Source organism: Rhinatrema bivittatum, chromosome 1 (assembly GCF_901001135.1).
Source record: "Rhinatrema bivittatum chromosome 1, aRhiBiv1.1, whole genome shotgun sequence".
NCBI lineage: Eukaryota > Metazoa > Chordata > Amphibia > Gymnophiona > Rhinatrematidae > Rhinatrema > Rhinatrema bivittatum.
In genome coordinates this window covers 753,502,665-753,529,250 of record NC_042615.1, presented here as the reverse complement: position 1 = coordinate 753,529,250, position 26,586 = coordinate 753,502,665, and the positions used below count along the sequence as shown (strand labels likewise).

The 26,586-nt window shown below is 42.7% G+C and overlaps 1 protein-coding gene across 5 annotated transcripts in view; it reads right to left on the bottom strand.

Annotated features, from left to right (window-relative positions):
- Window positions 1–26,586, bottom strand: part of NADK2 (NAD kinase 2, mitochondrial) — a 159,704-nt gene that overhangs the window by 128,894 nt on the left and 4,224 nt on the right. The window lies entirely within an intron of this gene.

Sequence of the window (26,586 nt, the reverse complement as noted above, 5' to 3'; positions counted from 1 at the left end):
CTCTCTTTCAATCCTATTCAAATCTCTTTGCCCTAATTCACTTAATTTTCATAATTTTTTGAAATCAAAATGGGGAGGGGGGAGGGGACACCTTTTATGATGGTAATGCTTTATTTTCAAAACATACTCCAGTTTTCAGTTCACACCACATGTTCTTGTAAAGATTACTGTAAATGATCAAAAGTGCCATTTGCCAGAGGACATCAGTGTGTTCTTTCATGCTGTAACATGAGAAGTTAGCTTCCTAGTACTGCAGTATTACCTTAAAAAAAAAAAAAAAAAAAGACCGATTTTTAAGAAACCTAAGTTTGGTTTCAAAATTCACTATGTTGTGATAAAGAGTGAAAGCAGAATTGCTTACCTGTAAAAGGTGTTCTCAGAGGACAGCATGTCAGTCCTCATACATGGGAGGCATCATCTGATGGAGCCCGGCACAGAAAAGAAAAAACAACACTTATGTCAAAGTTTCTAGAACTTTGACTGCCTCACTGAGCATGCTCCAGCATGAAATATACCACATTTATTCTTAATTGATATTTTTTTTATGTACACCTGAATTCTTATTGACTGTAAAGCTTGTTGCTGATTTATTGTTTATTGTAAACCGAGGTGATGTTATTAACGTGCCGCGGTATATAAAAAATCACGAAATAAATAAATAAAATAAATCTATGCGGGGGTCCCCTCAGTCTTATAACATAGAATTAAGAAGAAAATAAAGAACAAACCCTTAATGTGGAAACCCATTTCCACTGGGGGGGGGGGGGGGGGGGGGGGGGGGGGTTTACATCCTGCTATCCTTGGAGAACATCTGTTACAGGTAAGTAATTCTGCTTTCTCGGAGGATGAGCAAGATCACAGCCGCACACATGGATGAATCCCTAGCTACATGCTGCCTTCCCCCCTCAACAGAAAAGGGGACCAGCAAAACAAGTGCACAGCAATAATGGGGGTTTTTTGGGTAACAGGAGAGGCACAGCTGAACAGAAGGAATGGGCCCTAAGCGGAACAGAGATGGGTTCTAATCCTCAAAGAAGTTCCAATGGTTTAGAACAGAAATGGGTTCTAAGCCTCCAACCTGCTGTTATGTTGGCCATCCCTATCCAAACAGTAATGAGATGTGAATGAGTGGATGGAACTCCATGTTGCAACCCTATAGTTCTCCTCCATGGGGATTGCTCACAAGTGGGCCACCGATGTTGCCATGGCTCAAATAGTGAGCCTTGACAGGACCTCCAAGATGCAATCTCACCTGAGCATAACAGAAGGAGATGCAGTTTGCTAGCCAACTGGAAAGTGTCTGCTTGATAAAGCGATCCCCAACCTGTTCTGATCAAAAGAAACAAAAAGCTGGGAGGACTGTCTATGGACTTCTGTCCGCTGCAGATAGAAGACGAAGGCTCTCTTGCAGTCCAAACCATGCAGGTGCAAATGGAATCTAAGAAAAAGAATGTTGGCAGAATGATGGACTGGTTAAGATGGAAATCAGACACCACCTGAGGTAGTAACTTAGTGTGGTCTTGCACACACACCCTATCATTAACAAAACAAAACAAAAAAAAAAAAACCCCAACTTAGTATAAGGTGGATAAGTCACCAAAGCCTAGAGCTTGCTGACCCTGCATGCTTAAGTGACCACCACCAAACATAAGACCTTCCAAGTCTGGTATTTCAGCTCAAAACGGAACACAGTGGCTCAAAAAAGGAGCTTTCATCAAGATCTCGTTGAGATCCCAGAATATAGCAGGAAGCCTTAGGGAAGGCTTCAACTGAAGCATCCCCCATATGAAACATACAACTATAAGCTGTACAGAGATGAGCTTTACACCAGCGATTCTCAACCAGTGTCCCACTGCCCCAGTTGTGTTTCCCTTCTCTCCAGGGGCGGATTGGCCTATCGGGGGATAGGCCAATCCACCCCTGCAAGTGGACCTATCCCCCAATCGGGGGATAGGTCCACTTGCATTGGACCGGTGGGCCAATGCAAGTGGTTGCAGAGTGACTCTGCATGCCACTGCCAGAGTGGAGGCCAGGCTTATTGGGCCAAACAATAAGAGACGAGACTCCACGTGACAGAGGAAACGTGAGAGAGCAGTCAGGGAGGTGACTGGTGTGTGTGAGTGACTGGTTGTGGGCCCTAAGGAAGAAGACCGTGAGGACAGAGCTTCAGCAGCCATTGCTGCTTCTGGCGAGTGCTATTGGCCTGCAAGGGAAAGGAGTAGGAGAGTTGCTGGAGAGAGTAAGTAAGGTGGCTTTTTAAGGTTTATTTTTCTTGATTTACTGCCATTTTAATTATTGGGTATTATGTGTCTGCTGTTTTGAATTATTGTATTGATATTTGGTCAATTTAATAATTTTATGAGTTTTTTAATTGTTGGATGTTATTCTGTTCATCAGCTATTTTGTAACATTTATTAGTATAGCTTTACAATTAAGAACATAAGAAAATGCCATACTGGGTCAGACCAAGGGTCCATCAAGCCCAGCATCCTGCCTCCAACAGCGGCCAATCCAGGCCACAAGAACCTGGCAAGTACCCAAAAACCAAGTCTATTCCATGTAACCATTGCTAATGGCAGTAGCTATTCTCTAAGTGAACTTAATAGCAGGTAATGGACTTCTCCTCCAAGAACTTATCCAATCCTTTTTTTAAACACAGCTATACTAACTGCACGAACCACATTCTCTGGCAACAAATTCCAGAGTTTAATTGTGCGTTGAGTAAAAAAGAACTTTCTCCGATTAGTTTTAAATGTGCCCCATGCTAACTTCATGGAGTGTCCCCTAGTCCTTCTACTATCCGAAAGAGTAAATAACCGATTCACATCTACCCGTTCTAGACCTCTCATGATTTTAAACACCTCTATCATATCCCCCCTCAGTCGTCTCTTCTCCAAGCTGAAAAGTCCTAACCTCTTTAGTCTTTCCTCATAGGGGAGTTGTTCCATTCCCCTTATCATTTTGGTAGCCCTTCTCTGTACCTTCTCCATCGCAATTATATCTTTTTTGAGATGCGGCGACCAGAATTGTACACAGTATTCAAGGTGCGGTCTCACCATGGAGCGATACAGAGGCATTATGACATTTTCCGTTTTATTCATCATTCCTTTTCTAATAATTCCCAACATTCTGTTTGCTTTTTTGACTGCCGCAGCACACTGAACCGACGATTTCAATGTGTTATCCACTATGACACCTAGATCTCTTTCTTGGGTTGTAGCACCTGATATGGAACCCAACATCGTGTAATTATAGCATGGGTTATTTTTCCCTATATGCATCACCTTGCACTTATCCACATTAAATTTCATCTGTCATTTGGATGCCCAATTTTCCAGTCTCACAAGGTCTTCCTGCAATTTATCACAATCTGCTTGTGATTTAACTACTCTGCACAATTTTGTGTCATCTGCAAATTTGATTATCTCACTTGTCGTATTTCTTTCCAGATCATTTATAAATATATTGAACAGTAAGGGTCCCAATACAGATCCCTGAGGCACTCCACTGTCCACTCCCTTCCACTGAGAAAATTGCCCATTTAATCCTACTCTCTGTTTCCTGTCTTTTATTTCTGTGTGGGGATCTACAGCAGCTTGGCTTATTCTGTTTTCCTATTAAGAGGTGTTTTAGTGTTTAGGGCCTGGTTTAATATTTGTAGTGTTGCTTTTTCATAGATAGATAAGAGTTGTTACTGTTTGAGTGTGTTCCATAATACAGATGTAACTTTGTGTGGATTATTGCAGATCCTGGGACTATGTTAGGTGCTGTATTTCTCTTTTCACCAAGAAAGCCACACTGCATTCAGTGAAAACCTGGTTTTCCATTCCAGTTTGTCTCCATATTTATAATTTGTGATCTTTCTGTACTTGAAGGTCAGTTCTGTGTATGTGATAAAGGTGAGGAATTTTACTAGCATGTAGGCATTTGTATCAATCTTATTTGTTATGTTTTCTCAATAGGACATGCATTAGTGGTAAGTTACTGTCTTTTCATAAGGAGGGCTATTGTGCCTGGTAGTAAAGGGAGTTTGTTTTGCTTTTACTGAAATGTCATCAGAACCAGAATATCTTTCTGGATGAGGAGTTGTATGGGTAATGCCCTAGTTCTGCTCTGCACCCATTGTTGAGGGTTGAAGTGGCTCCTGAGGATGCAGAGTGTATGTTTACACTTAGCCCCATGAAGGTCACATGTTCAGTGTGTTTCACATGAGAACCATCTGTTAGGTGTGTCCTGACCGAAAAATGTTTGTGAACCACTGCTCTACACCATGAGGATATGTGCCAACTGCACTTAGAAGAACTCTAATGGAGTTGGTTTTGAGACCATCTTCAAAGAGGTGTAGAAGGTAGTCAAGCAGTTTTATTGTAGATCAAGAGAAAATATCTAGGGCCTTTTGCTCACACCTTCGCCACGTCAGTCTATAAGACTTTCTGATGGATGGCTTTCTAGACACTATTATGACACAAGACATATCATCCAAGAGATGGAGGTGGTGTAGAATCAACCTCTCAATATCCAAGCTGAAGGCGACAGAACCTAAGGACTGGGAGATTACAACCTGCCCCAATCCTGGAAGATGAGATCAAGAAGTCCCCAGTCTGATCATTTTCCTAATGGATAACTCCCAAAGGGATGGAAACCAGACCTGCCTCAGCCAATGGGGGAGCTATGAGGATCATAGTCCCCTCATCCTCCCTGAGCAAAGTCTTTGCCACCAGCAGAACTGGAGGATCCACATACAGGAGACTTTTGCCCCAATGAAGGGCAAAGGTGTCTGAGGCTAGCTTGCCCTTCACTGGAACTTTCCTGTTTCAAGGAGCTGCAGACAGACAGATTCACCTTCGAACTTCCCCAGAGGCAGAAGATCTGATTCACTACCCCTTGGTCCAGAGACCATTCTGGGGTCTCCAGGAACAACTCACTGTCCACTATCCCATTCTCCAAATGGCCAAATGCATAGCTCTGAGCCCCATCAAGTGGGCAAGGGCCCAGGACCTCATCTAGACCACCTCTTGACACAGGAGCTAAGAGCCCGCACCTCACTGCTTGTTGACGCAGTACATCGCCACTTGGTTGCCCATCTGGATCAATACATTTTTTTAGATAGCTGATCTCTGAAAGCCCACAGAGCATACCAGATCATCTGGAGCTCCAGGAAGTTGATTTGATAGAGACTTTCCTGGGCAGTCATAGCCATGGTTAAGGCAATTTGGAAGGATACCCCTCATTGCAGGTTGGAATTTTCCCACCACCAGGACAAGGAGTCCCAGAGAGACAGAATGATTCGCATACAGTCTTGTAGATCCTGAGTGGCCTGAAGCCACTGAGATCATAAGGTCATTGGGCGCTTCACAGATGCATGCGTGCCCAGAGAGTAACGTGTACTGTGGCGGCCATGTAGCCCAACAATTTCAACATGTACCAAGCAGGTACCTGCTGGCTCTGTTGAATCTCTGCTGTGATGGACATCAGTGTAATGGTCCGATGCTGTGGTAAGAAAGCCTTGGCCCTGTTAGACACAGCTCCTACAAAGTCCAATTGAGATGACGGCCCAAGATGGGACTTGGGGCAGGCGACAACGAACCCTATCAACTCCAACATTCCTTATTGAGTGGCACTTTTAACCAGCCAGTCATCCAGATAGGGGAAAGCGGACTTCAATCTGTGAATGTGCACCACCACAGTGGCCAGGCATTTGGTAAAGACCCACAGGGCAGATGCAATTCCAAAAAAATGGCAAGATGCGGTACTGGAAGTGCTGTTTCCCCACCACAAATCAAAAGATACTTCTGGGGGCTAGGGAAGATCTCGAAGTGAGTGTATGGGTCCTTCAAAATCAAGAGAGCATAGCCAGTCCCTTTTTTGCAGGAAGAGGATCAAGGTGCCCAGAGAAACCATTTAGAACTTCTCTTTTTAGAAATATGTTTAAAGCCCTTAGATCTAGGATGGGACGGAGTCCCCTTGTTTTCTTTGGAACCAGGAAGCACCAGGAGTAGAATCTCTGCCCTGGTGGAATGGGCTGACCACTCTGGCCATAAAAAAGGGAAGAGAGCTCAGATAAAGGCACTCCTGATATACTACCAGTCCCCAAAATAGACTCGGGGGGGGGGGGGGGGGGGGGGCTCTCAAGAGGTTTAATTTGTACCTTCCATGGACACTGGCAAGGACCCACTGGTCCAAGGTTATACTAGGCCACTGGTTCACATAGAACCATAGCCTTCCCTCAACCGGAAGTTCCATCGCCACAGATGGGGAAGACTTGGCTATGCTCCTTTTGATCTAGTTAAAACCTCGTCCCAGGAGTTGACCGAGGCACTGGCTGGGAATATGGAGGTCTCCATTGCCTTGGACAGCTACAAGAGGGCCTGTTGCTGCTGATATGGCAGAGGTGGCAGAAAACAGTATCTCCTCGGATGGGGGAAAAAACCAAACAAACAAAAAAAAACAAACAGACTTCCTGTGGCTAGACCTCTAAGGTCTCCTGGATGAGGTGGACAGGTTCTGACTACCAGGGGAGAGCTGCTAAAGTGTCGCATGGTGGTCCTGAATTTGGGCCACCACGTCCATCTTATCTCCAAAAATCATTTTCTCCTGTGCACGGCATGTCAGCAAGTCATTCCTGCACCTCCTGACAGAGATCAGAGGCCCGCACTAGGTGAGACTGCAAGCGCCAATTCCTACTGCAGAGACCATTGATGCCATCTCAAAATCATCATAGGTCAAACAGACCCTGTGTTCCTCGCATTCGAAACCCTTGTGCACCAGTGACTGAAGAGCGTCCTATTGCTGAGGCAGCTACTCAGCCACTTCTTGCACCTGCTTCCTGATGTGGACAGGCCGCTATGTGGAAGATGATCATAGCACCCTCACACACCTTTCTCCCAAGATTATCCACAGCCCTCTGATCTTTCCCCAGGTGTGCCAAGGAATGGGTCAGAGCGTGCTTGGCTTTTTTAAGAGTGGATTTGACTACAAACGATTGGTGTGGCAGCTGTTACTTATTGAATCCGAGAGCTTCTGGACGAGATATATTATGCCTGCCTTCCTATTTATGGGAGGTACCGAAAATGGGTCAACCCACATCCTCATTAGTAACTCCATAAGGATTTCATGCACTGGGACTGCCACGATCTCCTTAGGCTCTTCCATTTGTAACTGAAATGGGCTGGCTTCTGCCATCAACCTGATAAAACCTGCAAAGGAGAGGTCTTCCGGAGAAGACTTCCTTCTGTTGTCCAGAGATGGGACTGAGGGGGGGGGGGGGGGGGGGGGGGGGGGGGGAGACCATCAAATGCATCGGGACCTAAATCATATGAGGAACCATCCCCCTAGGAATCGTAAGGGTCCTTTGTGCTCACTGTCGTAGGCAGGGGATGGGCCCTAAGGTGCTCAGTCCCTGGCCAGCAGTATGGGAAACTGGCACCTGGCTATGTTGGCCTGGACACCAAGGCAGTCCCTGTCACCAGAGGAGCTTCCTCCGTTGAGGAACACCACAAGATCGGTCAGCGGTGGCCCCGATGCCCTGCTGGGTATCAATGCCGCCCTGTGTTCAGACACTGGTGAAGACGTCTAACACAGACACCGTGCATGGATTCGAACAATGGCTCTAGGAGGGATGGTGCCGGGTCTGGTGCCGTTTGTGCCCCCCCCCCCCCCCGGCAAGGCCCTACAAAGCCCTCTACACATGCTTCTCCAGCTCCTCAAAGATCACCAATGCCAGGACTAACTGGTATCCAGGAGGCGTGACCAAATTCTCTTCGGAGGACTGATAGCTAACACTGGGACCAGTGGAGGCTGTGGTGAACTCCTGGGATCCATGAAGGACTGGTGCTCCTCACCATGGTGGGGGGGGGGGGGGTGCTTTGGGGCTTCACAGCCAACCAAAGCTGGTAAATCAACGGGGACCAATACAGATGCTCTGGCTTCCCTCAATGCTCATAAAAATAAATAAATACAATCTATATTTCCCCGATGCTCAGGCTGAAGACAACAACCCCCAATAACTGATGTAAAAGAGGGGTGCAATGGCCTATCTCCAGCAACCCTAAAGCCATCAACGCTGACAGGCGATGGCCCTGCTGATGTCTATGCCTCTGAAGCCAATGCATGTGTCTCGCCCGATCCGAAAAGCCAGACCATTTTGTCGAGCTGGGCCTGGCATCCTTTCTGGGTCATCTGGGCACACCTGCTGAAATCCCAGACATCATGCAATACCCCCAGGCAGAGGATACATCTATCATGAGGGTCCGTGATAAACATAGTCCTCGTGCACTGGGGGCACCACTTAAAAATTGGTTGATGTCCCTTTCCAATCGCAACAACATGTCACGTCTAAAATCGATGGCGGTGGCCATTACTGGCCAGCAGGCACCAAACACTGTTACCCTGGGGGGGGGGAGGGAGAGAGATCAACTGTGAAAGGAAGTTTACCAAATCAAAAACCCCTGACTGAGAAAGGGAGAACATGGGGGACCCCCATGTCATCCGTGTGATCCCAACGTATCAAAATTACTGCGGAAAAAATACCAAAAAAAAAAAAAAGGCTGAACTTCACTGCGAGATACTGGGCTCCATGGAAGAGAGACTGAGGGGACTCCACGTGGACACATGGTATATACTGCATTCCAGAGCATGCTCAGAAAGACTCTGTCAAAGTTCTAGAAACTTTGACATAGGTTTTCTGTGATGGGCTCCATCAGATGATATCATCCATGTGTGAGGACTGCCATCCTGCTTGTCCTTGGAGAATCACAGTAGCTGCTGATGGATAAAGTGTACATGGCCCCCCACATTTGCTCAACCCATTGGATATAGTCCTAGGTCGATTTCAGGTCATTTCTTTCTGTCCTCGTTACCATAGCCCTCTGCAGGAGTGGAAAATACTTTTTTAAATCTTGATGTCAGCCAAAAGTTTTAGAAGCCAGGGAAAAAAAATATTTCCTTGTAACCTTTAGTTTTGGTCCATTTTTCAGCCTTTTTTTTTTCCTTTTAAGATTTTTCTTAAATTTAGTCTGGGTTGTTTTTTTTTTTTTTTTGCTTTCTTGCTTGATTTGAGATCTTTAGGGTTTATTTTGATCTAATTTGATTTTCTGGTTCAGCTGATTTATTCAGATTGATTATGGTGGGACTGGTCAATCACGTGACCCTCAGAACCCAAATGTAAATATGACAATTCATGCAAGGCACAAAGAACTGGAGTATAATGAAAATTTATTTTTATTTATTAATTTATTTTTATTTTTTTTTAACACAAAACAAGTTATATCCCTTATATATTCCAATAAAGCATTATTTATTTTTTTTATTTTTTATACCGACATTCGATCGAAATATCACATCGGTTTACAGGAAACTGAGAGATAGGGCAGGGTCCGCCCTATTTACATTATAACATGGTAACTTAACTATTTACAAGGAATATTATAACTATTTTACATTATAACATGATAATATTCACAATACATGGTAAGCATTTAGTTATGTTTTAAGTAACAAGAGGGATTTAAGTAACAAGAGGGATTAGATATTTGAGAATAGGGGGGGGGCGGGATAAATAGTTTAACCAAAATAGAATATATGTACAGGTTTCAGGATTGCTAGTATAAATAGTGTATAAATACTGGTTTCGGGATTGCTAGAAGGTGAGGCAGTGGGGAGGGTGGACGTAGGACGGGAGTAGTGTAAGGGGGGGGGAGCAGGGGGTAGGACGGGGAGGGTAGTGTTCGGGAGGGTTATGTGTCAGGTGGAAAGGCTTTTGTAAACAGCCATGTTTTGAGATGCAAGAAATAATTCAGAAAAAGGAAAGAGCTAGGAATAAGACAAGGGGTAGCAAAAGAGCCAAGAAAACAGGCAAGTTGATATTCTGAGTACTGAATCCCAAAGATACATACAACAGCCTTCCAACTTGCTCCAAGTGCTACTAGATGTATATAGTGCTGTTAAGTGCTGTTAAGTGTATGTAGTGGTGTTAAGTGCTCAGAATCAATACCTCCTTCCCCCAAGAACTTGCAATCTAATAGGCTAATGTACTGAAGTGTGCAGAACTGTGCTATTTGTTTTAGTGCTTGCTATTTTGCTATCAGGACTTATGTGCAAATATACCTGGTAACTGGGATGTAGCTTGTTTTATCCAGTTTAATGTGCACCATTAGGCCATTATGCATGCTAAAATTGCTTTCTGCAGTTCTGCGAACTATAATATATCTGCCTCTAAGTGAGTATCTGAGACCAAGAAAAATAAAATGATTTGCCCAAAAGTCACAAGTAGCATCAGTGGTGGAAATGGGATTTGAATTCTGCTTTTCCTGTTTCCTAGCCCAGTGGCTCTAACCACTAGGCCAGGGCTTCCCAAACTGTTGTTCATTGTGACCTCATTTTAGCAATTGAAAATTCACATGACCTAAGAGATCAAACAAACTAGCTGGGGTGCAGTCCCCCTTCAACAATCACTCCATTCTCACCCTCCCGCTGATCCTCTCAACCTTCACCGCCTCCAAAAGACCTGCTCTCTCAACTTGCACCCTTCCAGCTGATCCCTTCTCTCAAATTCTCTCTCTTTTTCCTTGTTGTCATGAGAGGGATGGGGCGACATCTAAGATCCTCACTTGTGCCTCTTTTGGCTGCCTCCAGTTTACTCACTCAGATTCCTTGGGATCCCAGAGTGTCTGGAGTGGTACATCATTTTGGGGCCATTGGGAGGAGTAGAGGTTTCCTTGCCTTCTCTGGGTCTCCCATTAAACATTATGAATTCATTCAAGCCTTGTTACAATCTTTGTTTCTCTTTCATACACTTGTGCTGAGATATTCTGCAAATATTTATTTATTTTATTTGTACGTTTTTATATACCAAAGTTTAGCTAGATGCTTTCACTCCGGTTTACATTTGAAATATATTACATTTGTAGAGGTCATTAGTAAAAAGATAAAACATGACAGTAAACTGGTATATCTATGCGCTTTGAGTTACATAAAAACGGTACAGCTTGTTGTAATGTCTTTCCAGATGCATGCAGCCCTCTAATATTCCATTTTGTTCTCCTTCATGAAATTTTATTCCCTCTACAGATGCTTGATCAGATCAGCCTCTAATCATCTCTCTATGTAGAAAAAAAAAGCTACTGAAGATCACACTTTGTGGAGGCATCAAAATTGTGTATTCTCCCGATGGCCTCTGTTGGGGCCCCACTGGATTTCCAGTGGCCTCTTCCACCATTCTGCTTTCTCTTGCTCACCTGGCTGCTAAGGCCTACGGATTACACCCACACATTTGAGTGCACCCTTCCAGCTGATCCCTGTAAATAGATTTTATCTTGATACCACAAGTGTTACACAATGAATATACATTTTGATTGTTGCATGTTATAGTTAAAAAAAAACAACAAAAAAAACCACACACCACAGTTAAGAGGTCATACCAATATTTGGGATTCCAGAGATAACTGAAAGTGATAAGAGATGCACTTTACAGGTCATGTGATACAACAGGTTGGGAAAGCCTTGGGGACAGACCACAAGCATCAGGCTTTACTGAACATTTTAACCAGGTCCTGAAAAATCAGTTGGCTAAACTGATTCATGAAACTTCTCTGAAATAGGCTGATGCCATTTCTTTGATCCTTATGAGTATGAGAAACATGCCACATTGCATGCATGAACTTACTCATGAGAATCTCATAGGAAGGCCCATGGCAATGCTTTTCATGTCTTAAGCTACCGGTTGTCAGACTTTGCTCAAAATGAAATTTTACATTGTGTTTCCCAGAGGGTCAAAAAGATTTATCAAAAGATTTCTACAATCTTCCAAGAACCCATCTAATCAAGCTTCCCTAGACATACAGTTTGGTGACTGTGAACTTAAGGTATTTCAGCAAAAGAACTCTCTGCTTTCTAGGTGGAAAGGCCCATAACAAGTACTGTTGGTAAGCTATTTAGCATTGAGCTTACAAGATCACTTGGTATATGTCAGCAAGAAGGCCTATGATCTAAGATCAGTGATGATGCTAGACGGAAGTGAGGCATACCTGAATCTAACTGGGAAAGAGCTACTGAAACCCAGTGAAGTAAAGGCATCATCTAGTTTACACTGATCCCCTGTCATACCCAGGCATCTCCTGGAGTCAGGATGATGCAGTTCCAGCTATTGCTACTGGTTCTTCTGCCTCCTCATGAAGATCAGAATGTCTAAATTCCTTTGACTCAGACCATCCCATCAGGTCTCAACCTTCAAACTACTGCATTTGTACCCCTCTTCCTGGCATCCACACTACCCAATCAATCAATCTTACCCTAATATAACCTTGGGGTGAGTTCTTCAGCAGATAGAGGACTAAAGAAACCAGTACCAGTTTCATTGAACCCAATGACACTGACTTGGCTATTGCCCACAAGATTGATTAGTGTTTCTATTTCATTAGTGATTCCACCAAGCAACTACATTGTTTCAAAAAGGTAGTTATGGATGTGCAAATTGAAGCCTCACTCTCCCTTCTGGATGGACTAAAAATTACACCTGCAGTAAGTGGTTATTATCAGATGCCAATAGGTGGACCTCACCTTCCATTCTCTGCTCTCATCCCAATTGATATCTATCAGAATCCTGACTTTTAGTTTGCATCCCTTGAGAGCACCAAACTATGTTTTTGCCTAATACTACCACGGCTATTTATAATTGCACTATCCAGGCTAACATTTCCCTTCAACCCCTTTCCGAGAGTCCAGTACCATCCTGACATTCATCCATATGGACAAGTCCAAAAAAAAAAAAAAAAGGAAGAATTACTCCTCTCAACCCTGGTGGATTTCACACGTTCATACACATCTTCCCTGGCCTAGGAGTTTATGAACTTGAAGCTTTTGTACTCAGCCTTTCCTCACCAGTAGAACAGATTATAAATTAGATCAGCATGGCCATTTTTGTCTTACAGAAAGACGTGTCATCTTTAGTAAGAATGGTTCTGAACAACTGAATGGCACCTGACATTTTATTAACTTGAGACACCCCATTATTTTCCTATTAGCACCTTTTGCTGTACATATATTGACCAAAATGGGGTTATTCAAAATTCTCTCATTACATTGAAAGATCTTGCAGATCAAGCCCATGATTTGAGTACAAACTGTGGTGGGAGAAGAGGAAGTTAGATTGGAATTTTCTGGGAATTGGTTTATGGTTTAGAGCAGCGCTTCTCAACCAGTGTGTCGCAACACAACAGTGTGTCTCCAAACACCGGCAGGTGTGTAGCATCTCCCGGTGTCCCACTGCCCCATTGTACTTTCCTTCTCCTTTTTCCAGCCCCCAAGGGCCAATTGGAAGCTTCATTTCTTCCTACACCCACTGCACAATGGGAAGCCTCCATTCTGTCTGCCCCCACGCAGGCCAATTGGAAGCCTCCTCCTTTTACCTGGTGGGAGTAGGAAGAAAGGAGGAAGCCTTTGATTGGCCGGTGAGGCAGGCATCGCATAGCCCGGGGGTGGGAGGAATGGCAGTGTTGAACCCTGACCAAGCAAGGCTGCCACGGGAGCCCATCCCAGTGGCGGCGAAAACAGAAGGCCCACCAGAGTAAAGCCATGCTGGAACTGGAGCCCATCCCTGCAGTAAAGGAAGAAGTTTTTGGTAAGAGCTGGTGTGTCTGAGGGTGTGCATGGAAGCCAGGGTGAGAGAGCTGGTGTGTGTGTGTGGTGTGAATGGGTGAGAGAGCATGTGTGTGTGATTGAGAGCTTGTATATAAGAGAGCATGAGTGTGATTGAGAGAGAGAGAGAGAGACTGTCAGAGAGGCGATGTGTTTCTGTGTGAGAAAGAGAGATTGGTCAGGAAGATGACTGGTGTGAGAGAGACAATGGTGGGGTCTAATTGGGGTGTGAGAGTGACTGGTTGTGGGCGCTAAGGAAGAGGACAGAGCTTCAGCAGCCCTTGCTGCTTCTGGTGAGTGCTATTGGCCTGGAAGGGAAAGGAGTAGGAGAGTTGCTGGAGAGGGTAAGTAAAGGTGGCTTTTAAAATTTATTTTTCTTGATTGCATAATACCCAATAATTAAAATGGCAGTCAATGTCTGCTGTTTTGAAACATTTTATTGATATTTGGACATGTTTTAAAATTTATGAGTTTTTTTTTTTAATTGTTGGATATTATTCTGTTCAGCAGCTGTTTTGTAACATTTTTAGTATAGCTTTACAATTATTTCTGTGTTAGTATAGCTTTACAATTATTTCTGTGTGGGGCTCTATAGCAGCTTGGCTTATTCTGTTTTCCCAATAGGAAATGTATTAGTGTTTAGGGCCTGGTTTAATAGTTGTATTTCTTAGATGGGATTGTCACTGAGTGTGTTCCATAATACAGGTGTAACTTTGTGCAGATTAGTTTGTGTGCATTATTGCAGATCCTGGGACTATGTTAGGTGCTATATTTCTCTTTCCATTTCTCCAGGTTCGCACTGCATGCAGAGTGGCTTTTTTGGTTTTCCATTCCAGTTTCTGTCTCCATATTTATAATTTGTGGGTTTCTGTTCTTGGTGAAGGTCAGTTCTGGGTGTGTGACCGAGGTGAGGTATTTTACTAGTATGTAGGCATTTGTATCAATCTTATTTGTTGTGTTATCTCAATAGGATATATATGCATTTGTGGTAAATTACTGTCTTTTCATAAGGAAGGCTATTGTGCCTAGTAGTAAAGGGAGTTTGTTTTGCTTTTACAGAGCTGTCATCAGAACCAGAATATCTTTTTTGTATGACGAATTGCACAGGGTAATGCCCTAGATCTGCTCTGCACTCATTGCTGGGGGTTGAGAGGATTCTTGTGGATGCAGAGTGCATGTTTACATTTAGCCCTGTGATGGTCACATGTTCAGTGTGTCACGCATGTGAGAACCATCTGTTAGGTGTGTCTCGGACAAAAAAAAAAAAAGTTGAGAACCACTAGTTTAGAGGACTGGGAAAGAAAATTGCTTATTTTTAATTACTGTAGGATTAGTTTGATATTAGTAGGTTGTTTTGCTGTGCTATGCTTTTTATATCTGCAGACAGTACGCATCGACTGCAACCACCCCCCTATTATGGCCAAGACTTCATATTCCTACCCACAACCTAATAGAGGATTCCATCTTCACCTCTGAATCTGAAATAGAGGGCCTTCATGACTATTTTGGAGGGGGATGCAGGTTGAACTTCCTAAGGATTATTAGAGTCGTCAGTACTAATGCATGAACAGGGTGGGATTGTCGGATTCAAAGGGAATTTCTAGTTAGATTCTATAGTGTAGTGATGCATTATGACTGGCAATACTGAAGCTATGCAAAAGGGCTTAATATCCCTTCATGTAGTGCAGTCATGACTTAACACAGTACATGAGAAAGCAGGCTAAAGAGCAAAGCATAGAAGAGTTGTAAAACTAGATTGGTTTTAGCAAGTAAATATTAATATTCACTAGTTTAATAATCATGATAATAGGTAAGAAACTTGACATTTGTTAGTTCTCTGAAATTAACCCTGTATGGAGCAAAAGCATAAATACATAATATAAAAGTTGATATTTTAACTGCATAGGTTAGAATTGCTTATCCTATCTGCCAAGTCAACTTTCTGTGTATATACGTAGTTTAAATAAATGAGGAACTTATAAACTGCAGCAGTTTTTGGCGAGACTTATTTTTCACTCTAATGGAGTGTCAATATCCAAGCAGGTGCCACCTTTCTCACTCACTACTGAACTTTCTAAACGAAAAAAGGGGAAGCCCTGTCCCTACAGCATCTGGCATTATATTCAGCAATGATAGTTTCTGCTCTTGACCTACTGAATACATTCTTCCCAAACAAGAATCTAGCACAACAGGTTTGTTCTGCATTTTTGGGCTGAATCAGAAGACTAGTTGGGCCTCAAAGTCCTCATTTTCTGTCACTTTCTATACTTATGTTATCTTCACATTATTAGCTGAGAAGTCTAACTACCAAAGTGCTCATTTGTATTTATTTCTCCCCCTGATATTATCTATGTAGTAGATTACTCAGAAATTTCCACTAAGTTTATACTTTCACGAGATGTATTTCCCATCTGTATCGGCCTATTAGTGGGATTGTGGGGCCACTATGGCTAATTTTATTACTGTGCTCTCTGACCATGGAACGTATACAATGGGTACCGGCGTTTTGTCTGGTTTTAAGAGACATCTCTCCTGAAAGGGAAGGCAGACAAATTAGAATTATGTTCCCAGGCTAGGACTGGGCAAGTCTAAGCAGCTGACATTAGCTAGTTTAAACGTTAGATTTAATTGCTCAAAGTTTTTTGTTTGACTGAACTCAGGTTGAGCTGCATATTTTGGCCATAACAAAGAGCTGTCAATAAAGGACGAAACTTCTATCCCAAAGTACGTCCACCTAGATGCAATTATTTCTCCGGTCATAGAGTGAAAGGAAAAGGAGATGTGGTTTTTGTTGTAAGTGACTTCTTGGGTTCCTGCTTAGGTGGTACTCAGGTTATCCGGAATGAAATGTTACATAAGAACATGCCATACTGGGTCAGACCAAGGGTCCATCAAGCCCAGCATTCTGTTTCCAACAGTGGCCAATCTAGGCCATAAGAGCCTGGCAAGTACCCAAAAACTAAGTCTATCCCATGTTACTGTTGCTAGTAATAGCAGTGGCTGTTTTCTAAGTCAACTTAATAGCAGGTATTGACTTCTCCTCCAAGATCCTATGTTTATTAAGTTGTGAGTCTCAAGCTTTTGTTTGTTTACTAGGCCTCCCTAAAAAATGCCTAGTCTACATTTCAGGACCTATCCCAACTAATTTTGACTAAGACTTGATAGAAATGACCTTATACATGGCAATTTTAAAATTTTCCTCCAGCACAAGATTCCAGCGATTTGGTTACATCTTTTATCTTTTCTAATATTGCAGGGCTATTAAATTATTCAACCCCCTACATATGTGAAAGTAATATTTTAGATTAGATTTTTTTTTTATATATCAGAAATGATTTTATTGTAAGATAAAAAGTTTATCTGTATCACTCGGGTGGGGTGGTCAGATCACTTTATTTTCATTTGTGATTATTATGCAGCACCCAATTTTATTAAATTCTCAGTTAATTTTTAGATATAGGCACAAAAAAAAAAGATCTGACAGCTATTTTAAATGTATCTGATACAATTGATGGCTGCAGCAGTGAATCTGACAGTTCCAATCAAAGACAGACAGGGTAGAGATCTTGAATCTTCCGCTTTGTATATTAAAGATTAAGTGGTGGAAAGTTAGAAAACTTTCAGAGGGCTGCTCGGCATAAGAAGGATGATAAACTATAAAAACTTCATTTACCTTTCCATTCTTTATCCAAGTTACTGTTCTCCGTGTCTCCTATTAATGCATTTTGACTAGAACAGTGTTTCCCAACTGGCGTGCTGTGACTGACCTGCAGATGTGCCATGAGGAGACTAGGCACCAGCAGTCTTCCATTTTTCTCCCTTCTTCATCTGCATGTTCTTCTGCCAGCAGAGGGCGCTGGAAAACAGCACCTGCTAGCTCACTCTTGCAAGACCTACTGGCCTCATGTTGTTATTGCAGAGGCAAGGCAGCAGAGGAGGAAACAGCAGCAGGTAAGTGCTCTCAGATTTGTGCTGGCTCTGGGGGTGTGGGAAGGGAAGGTGATGATACCGGGGAGAGGGAAGATTAAGAATGATGTCAGAGGGGTGGAGGGTAAGGAAAGAAAAAAAAAAAAAGTTGTGATGCCAGGAGGTTGAGGGAGAAGGAAAGAAGGAAACGAGGTGAGGTCATGAGAAAGGGAAGAGAAGGTGGTGATAATGCCATATGGGTGGAAGGAGAGGGATGGTAATGATGATGCTAGGGGGGTTGAAGGAAGAGAAAAGAAGGCAATGATGCTAGGGGTGGGAGGGGATGGAGGAAAGAGTGATGATAGCAAAAGGTAGTGGGAGAGAGAAAGTTATGATGCCAGACATGGGGTGACAGGGAAGTGAAGATGACTGAAGATAGAAGTGTGGCACAATGAAATGAACCCTGTACCGGGAATGCCATGACACAAAAGTTGGAGGGGGAAATCACTGGACTAGAACTAAGACTAAAGCATTTTCCATAATAGGACCTACTTATAAGGAATTCTATACCGCTGGAGATTCAAGGGGAAGAAGATTAAAGTTTCATGAGAGTTAAAATGTATCATTAAAATGGAAAGCTTTATGATTGTATATTACGTAAGCTTATGTGCGTGTATGTATCATACTTGTGGAATGATGTTAAAATATTATGTATGTGAATTATAATCCGCAATGAATATAAAAAATAGAAGGCTATCATCCAAAAGATTAAAGATGCTAAGTGGAATTATAAAGGCACTAATTAGTCAGGCCTAGAGTCAGCCAAAGGCATAATTTACAGCAGTTAATGAATGGATAAAGCCAAAGTCATGATTACCGTTATGAGAACAGATGCCAAGTTGCAATGTGTTTGCCTTATATTATAAGAATAAGCTTGAAGTTATTCATAATGAGTTACTTAATGGCTCTTCTGAAACATCTTCAGCTATACAGACTTCACAAATCAATGTGACAGCATTTGATCTGGTTTCTTGTGATGAGCTCACTAGGACAGTTAGTCAAATGAAACTTAGCTCATGTTGTCCTGATCCCCGTCTTTCCTTTCTGGTTAAAGTAAGTTTAAATGTATTAGAGTATTTATGTAATACTAACGGTACCCGGCCATGTGTTGCAGTAGCAGAGTCAGGTTCTTTACCCTCCCTCCCCCTTGCTCATTTACCTCAGTCCCTCATCCTCCTCCCCCTTGGTCACTCCCCCCCCCCTTTCCCTCCCCTGTCCCCACTCCAACTCTCTCCCCTCACACTCACCTCTCCTCCGCCTACCCTTCAGATCAGAAAACCTTTGTCTTTCTATTTCTGTGGGAACCCCCCCACCCCAAAAAAAAACCCCAATCCCAACCCTTTAAATCAAATAATTACCCCCCACCCTCCTGCCCCCTCCCAAGACCTGGGAAATTAAAATTGTTGGTGCTACATGTGGTCTGTCCCTGGGCGTCTGTGCGCGTTATGTAGCCAAAAAGGGGAGTGCCTAACCAAATTTGCACTTCCAAATTTGTTTTGTGGTCTGGGGAGGGCTATTTTGGTGCATTCCTGAGATCGTGCAAGTTTAGTGTATATATCTGTGTGTGAACCTCCCCCTTCCCCCAAAAAACAACCCTATGAGAAAAGTTCTTTTAAACTAACCACCCTACACTCTCCTGCCCCTTCCCCCAGCCCTGAGAAAAACAGTAGCCCCCCCCTGCCCCCCCCCAGAGTTGCTGAATGAATGAAACCTGCCCCCCCCTCGTGACCCCTCCCCAAGATGTTCGCAATAAATTCATTACCACCCCCCACCCTCCAGACCTGATAAAAATGTCAGTCGGTGGAGCGGGCGTTCAGAAGCGGTCCGGGAGTGATGTATTGGCGTTGGTCCGTCGGCTGCAAGCACTGAAACGGGTTCTGACGGCCCTTTGCCCTTATTATATCAGTGGGGTGGAGCAATGGCAGCGGTAGGTCCTCTGAATAGTAAGGGCAAAGGTCCGCCGGCTGCCAGTCCTGAAAATGGCGCCGAGGGGCCCTCGCCCTTACTATGTCACATGGGCTACTGCCGCCATTGGTGTCCCCGAGTGGCATAGTAAGGGAAAGGGCCGTCGGCGCCATGTTGATTGCTGGCAGCCGACGGCCGTAGTACAGGAGATGTGTCCCGGACCAGACCTGGCCCCCCGCTGGAGCCTCCCGGACTTCTGTCAGGTTGTGTGTGTGTTGTGAGGGCCTGGGAAGTAAATCAATTTGGCATGTGTGTGGGGGGTGTGAGGAGGGTGGTGGGTGTATTTTATCTGTAAAGGAAATGGTTATCTTCCGGCGAAAAAAGTGCGCGAATGTGTTAAAATGGAAGTGAAACGTGGACCTGGACTGGCGAAATGATTAGTGTAGCCTGTGTTAGTGTAAGGTGTAACAGTTGGCGCTTACGTCCAGCAGATGTTGCTCTTTTCTCGAAACAATTTTTAAACCTATTTTACCTGTCACAGGTGTGACATATCTGTAATGTAAGTACAGAAGAACCTTCCTGTATGCGAAATGAAGGTTGTGTCCAAATTTGAAAGCAATCGGTTCAGTGGTTTCTGAGATTAGCGATTTTGTCCAAACTATTTAACATTTTTATTTATATAGATTGTGCATACCTCACTGCCCTTAGGAAAGTTTCCAGGAGCACCGAAGACGACCATTATCCATCCATTAAGAAAGAAATCTGATGCATCTCAAGTTGTTAATTTCCATCCCAACTCAAACCTGCCTTATCTATGTAAAATTACTGAAAAAAGACAGTTATAGTTTAATTGTAGCCATGGTTAGAAGAATGTTACTTTAATATGATCATTAGTCAGGATTTCAGAAATCATAGTACCAAGACCTCTCTTTGCATTGGTGGATGATTTAAGATAAGGGCTAGGAGGGTTGGATTCAGTCTTTGCATCCTTACAATTAACTGCTGCTTTGATATCCTCAATCATGGTTTTTTGTTAAACCAATTGAAGGAAATTGGTATCAAAGGCATTTCCCTCCTTGGGTTTGCATTTTTTTTTTTTTTGGGAAAAAGAACTTTGAGATTGAAATTAGGGTCATCTCTTTCAGAGCCTTGAGAATTGTATTGGTGGGCACCCAGGGCTCAATCTTGTCTCCCCTTCTGTTTAATGTTTATATCCATCCTTTATGTCCTGAGACTGATATGCTCCGCTTCAGCAAGGGTTTAAAACTTTTTTTTTTTTTTTTTTTTTTTTTAAACTTTGGCCTTCCCTAAAGCTTCGTTCTAGTGTATGGCCTTTATCTTGATTATCTGGGTTCCTTACTATCTACATAATGCAGGATGTATTTAGAGTGTAAGCAAGCAAGTAGTTTTATGTTGTCAGTGAAATGTTGATATTATGTATGTTTTGTAATATGCTGAGCATGGTGGATCAGCGGAATATAAATGGTTGAAATAAATAAGTTATGCAAATAGAACATTGCACTTACAGTTTAAAAATTCATGCAGATGATCTTCAATTATACTATGAGAATGGTTCTTTGCATCTGGATGCTACTGAGACTGTGCCATGGATTGTGAGAGGCTGTATCCTGGTAAATGACTAATAAATTAAGAGTAAATCCATCTAAAGACAAGAGGTTTTATGGATTAGGAAGACAGTTTTAAAAGAAGATATTAAAATCCCCATACAGCAGGAGGTTCAAATATTAGATGTAGTGTTGGATTCTGAGCTGAACTTTCAAGCACAAATTTGAAAAGTGGGGCAGTCCTGGTTTTTTATACCTTCGAGAGATCCAAAATATTTGACCTTTTGTCATCTCGAGACAATTTGGCTTCACTAATTCTTGCTAAATCACCAGTTGATTAGATTTTTGCAATACAGTCTATGCTGGTGTGACCAAGGTCCAACTCCATAGATTAGAGTTTATCAAAAATACTACCGCTCATATTCTCTTGGGTCTAAGGGCCAAATCAGAATTCTTCATACTGGTTACCTATTTCTCAGAGAACTGAATTAAAATTCTTAATGTTAAAGGCATTGCATGGACTGGCCCCCAAAGTTTGTTTTTAACTCTAGCTTTTTAATAGAAATATTTATGATATTGGATATTTAATTGGGATTTCAGAAATGGTTCCAAATTTTGTTTTATACTAGTATGGGGAGAGGTGTATACACATCTCCCTTACCCCCACCCTAAGTGTGTGTGCTTTGAAGGGGTTGGTATGATTGATTTGGGGGGGGGGCTACGTAGTACCATTCTCCTCCTGCATTCTCTACTCTGTCCCCGTCCCCCCCCAGGGGGTGTGGGTATCTATGTTATAGGGTTGATGTGTATGTTGGGAGCACCCACTTCCCATTCCACTCCTCCTCCACTGTGTGGGTGGGTGGGGGTGGCATCCTTCCCCCTCATGCATGTAGGTGGGGGTAAGAAAAAGGTTGGCGATTATTACTTTCATTTATATACCATGCTTTCATGTAAGGCTCTAGATGGATTACAAGACATTTAAAATTAAATTTAAAAAAAAAATCCACAATAAAATCTAGCATAAAGAAAAAACCAAACATGACAAGAAAACAAATCAAATCACATCACCTTTCTGAAGCTGCTTTAAAATCCTACCACTTCTCTGCAGTAAATGCACTTCCCATAGACTGTCGTATGTTTCTCTTAAACAGACTGTAAGCTCCATAGATCAGGGACTGTCTCCTATGTGCATCTTATCTGTACAGCACTGCATGTGTCTATTGCTTTAGAAATAACTAGAAGATTTACTAAAATCTTTTAGAATTAGTTCTGTGTCATTCTATTAAAAATTGCTAGTCAGTTTTTCTGTACATAAATCTGAAGCTTGGAGCATTTATGCATTTATAACAACTGCACCTATTGCTTTACTGTCATTGCCGGATCCTCCACATTCTTTCAATAACAGATTTTACACCTTTGTCATCTCACAGCTCCTAGACATATTCCTCCTAGCAATCCAGAATAGCTTTGTCTCCATTATAGATCTGGGTTTTTTTTTTTTATGTAGCCTGCTGAACCATAACATCTTATTGTTGCTAATATCTGTATTCTGAAAAATCTCAGTCTCCTCAGCCTTACTGCATTTCCATCTGCCTTCTCTGTTCAACGTATATTGCCTTAGAGTCATGGTTAGCTTTCTTTCTCTCAGCCATCAAATAGAGTATGTATGTCGCCCATTTCTTCCTTTGTCTTTATTTTGGAAGACCTTCTTCTGTGCTTGTTATATTATCTTGAAACTGCTGCTCCATTGTTATTCCGAGCGTTATTTTGAAATTTATTAAAGGAAACATACAGAATAGTCACAGAAAATATAGTTTCATTTCAATGTTGGCTCTCAGTAAGTCCAATTGTAAATTCTTTGCATTTCTTCAGCTGGACTTTCACATAGCATAGGAAAAAAAAATGCATGATTACTGGTACACTCAGTACTCAGATATCCCCTAACCTGAATTACAGCATTGCTTAATTATAGCAATAAATCGGTATTGTTGCTGGACTCTACCAAATCTGCGGGCATATTGGGGAATTATAAAAAGCATGTGCTTGTCAACACCTGTTAATGCTCTCTATTAGGTTCATCTGCTGGCAGGACAGACTAATGCTCCATATCAAGGATTTGGGAACCAGGCTAAACCCTCAGTACAAATGGTGATTTAGGTGATTTGAGGGAACAAACTATTTATTCCAGGGCCAGTAACCATGATCCTAAGGAATCAAAGTGGCTCACAGGCCCTTGACAAGAGGTTGCTGGAAACAGGTGCCCTCAGCAACTCGAAGGTTACTTAGCCCCATGCCACAGAACTGATGCTGCCAGTGTGCTAACCTATATCTGGTTTTACACCTGTTCCATCAGTCTTGCCTATGCACATTCAGACCAAGGCCAGATCTGCTGCTATTCTTCAGACTGGCACCTTGGCTGGCTCTCAAACATTACTCACCATCTGGAAAGGGCCTGAAGTTCAGTGCATCTGGGAACCTGAATTGTGTACCATTCTAACCGTCTTTCATTGATTAAAAAACTAAAATGACAAGATCACATGTCCCACTGCATCAATTTTTGCATTTAAATCATCCATAACAACTTTCTATGAATTACATTATTTAACTGTCAAAATGCTTACAAAAAAACCCCACACACACTTGTCTCTGTCTTGCTCAGAATGATCCATTCTAGGTACATATAAACTTATAGAAGTGACCTATTACTCGTCTTGCATCACCTCCCTCTCCTCAACCTTTTCTACATGAGGCTCCTCCATGCAGCCCAGCAGCAATGACTTGTTCATGTCAAGGGACTAGCCCACCTTTGTATGCCACTATTTCTGATGTATTAAGGCAGTACAAAAATCACATTAACTTTGATTTGTCATTTTAAAAGGGAAAGCATAGGCTGGCCCGGTGCCTCAGTACTGCACTGGTATGTGGAGGACCTGGCTTTAATTCCCTGGTCAACTTTTATTGGAGATGCTGTGGAGACAGCATTCACAGCTCCTGGGATAAGAGAGATACTAGACCATCTCTAAAGGTGGTTATCTAGTTGGCCGGACTTAGGAATCATGCACAATGGGTTCTAGGAGGAGCCGCAGTCTGTGATCCCTGGCCAAAGACAGTCATTGCAATAGTTGGGTTAGTTGGAGGTAGTAGCATAAACACCAGAGTGGCTCCTGCAGTACAAGGAAGCAAGGGGCCCACTTGAAGTGGATCTCCCCCCCAGCCTGCTGTGGGGCCCCCATTATCAAAACAGTCACTTGGGGGTTCTTAATTTGAACTTATTCCCCTAGGTAGGAGGGATTTAAAAAAAAGGAAGGAGGAGCAAAATCCAGATAGCTGCAAAAAAAAAAAAAAAAAAAAAAAAAAAGTTAAATGATGCTATAGTCCAACAGAGGCTGGTTCTGGCTGAGCTAGAAGTCCAAGGAAAAAGTAGAATACTGCCAGGACAAATGCCAGCGGCAGATTTTCACTTTGCATCGCTTCCTGTTTTCCTGTTCTGTATTGCTAATGAGCAAGTTGTAATAACACGATCACGAGTTGAAAGAAATAAGCTTTAAGGGAGAAGGAGATGTTGACTCAAATAACAGGGAAAATGGATGCATGGAACAGGCAGCCAGCAGATTTGGCAGAAACAAAAAAAACAGTAACAGAATTTAAGAGAACATGGGGGCAAGCATAAAATTCCTAACTGCAAAAAAAGTGAAGGAAAGGCCAGAAAATCAACTGAAGTCTAAGCCACTACACCAGAAATAAAACTGGGCAGACCAGATGGGCCTAAAAGTCTATCTGCCATAATCTATGGTGGTAAGAGGGTGACACTCAAACCAGGGCTGTTGAAAGGAGCAGAGGTGATCTCCGAGCTAGTACTCCACCCTGGACCTTTGAGTCAGTCTGCACGCATGCAAAACCAAAAATGAAGGGGGTACAAAAAGCAACTCCTGTCTGGACCATCATTTTGTCCAGGGACTACCATGAGCTCAATTCATGCATCTGGCCAAGAGAACAAAAAAGCTTAAGCTGACCAATCCATTTCCAGCAAACAGAAACTGACAGCAGAAATTGCTCAGAAAAATGGAGAAGATAATCTGGAATGTACCAAGAAGGGACCTGCTAATCATTTTGTAAAACATGAGGCAACCGAATAGAAATCTTTCAACATGCTATGTCAAAATAGCCATACAAATATAAACAGCACAAGACCCATCTAGTCAGCTCCAGTACTACATAGTAACATATTAATGATGGCAGAAAAAGACCAAATGGTCCACCTAGTCTGAAAGCTCGCTTCTTATGGCAATAACCGCTGCTCTGTGCAGGTTATCTCCACACCTTATGTTAAGGGCAGTAATATTAAAAATCAATACCAAGCAACTGTCAAACCCATAACAAAATTACTGCTAGCAACATTTTTATAGAGTGAGCAGCCTTCCTGATAATTCGTACAATGCTGCTGCTTGAACATACTCTGCTTTTGGACTTGGCTGTACAAGCAGTCCTGCGCTTTTTCCTAGTGTCTGCATATCAGCATCCTAGACCATAAAAGTCAGGGCCCAGCACTGGTTGACATCTGAATCCAATCCCCCCCCTCCCCCCCCCCCCCCCCCAAAGTGGAGAGAGCTGCTGCAGTTGCATCAAAGTCATGTAAGCTAAATTGTTAAGGGTAGTAATCCCCATGCCTTTCCATTAGGGACAGAAGTTGTCATTCCATGCACCCTTTTCTTAATTTCCAACTCTAGTATTTATGGATCCACAATGTTTATCCCATGACTTTTTTAAATTCGTTTACTGTTTTGGTCTTCACACCTTTTCCAGAAGGGCTGCATTCCAGGCATCCACCACCCTCTCAGTGAATAAATATTTCCTAACATTGGTTCTAAGTCACCCCCACCTGAAGTTTCATGTTGTGACCTCTAGTTCTACTGTTTGCTTTACTCCAGAAAAGGTTCAAGGAACATGCATTATTAAAACCATTCAGGTATCTGAAGGCCTATATCATCTCTCTCCTGCACCTCCTCTTTTCCAGGATATACAATACATATTCAGATCCTTCAGCCTCTTATCATAGGTCTTCTGGTACAGACCCCACACTATTTTGTTTACCCTTCTCTGGACCGCTTTTGTCCTGCTCTATCCTTTTTCAGATACAGTCTCCAGAACCGAACACAGGACTCCAAAAGGAATTATCACTTTTTTTTTTTTCTTACTGGTTATTCCTCTCTCTATGCAGCCCAGCATTCTTCTGGCTTTAGCTATCGCCTTGCCACATTGCTTCACCGCCTTCAGATCAGACACAAATCACCCCAAAGTCCCTCTCCCAGTCCACGTACATTAGTCTTTCATACCCCATCACATACAGATCTTTTGGATTAATCGCACCCCATATGTATGACTCTACTTCTTGGCACTGAATCCCAGCTGCCAAGTTTTCAAGCTCTCTTAAATCACTTTTTATTCTCACACTCCTGCAGGTGTGTCCACTCTGTTGCAGATCTTAATATTATCCGCAAACACAAAAAAAAAACAAAAA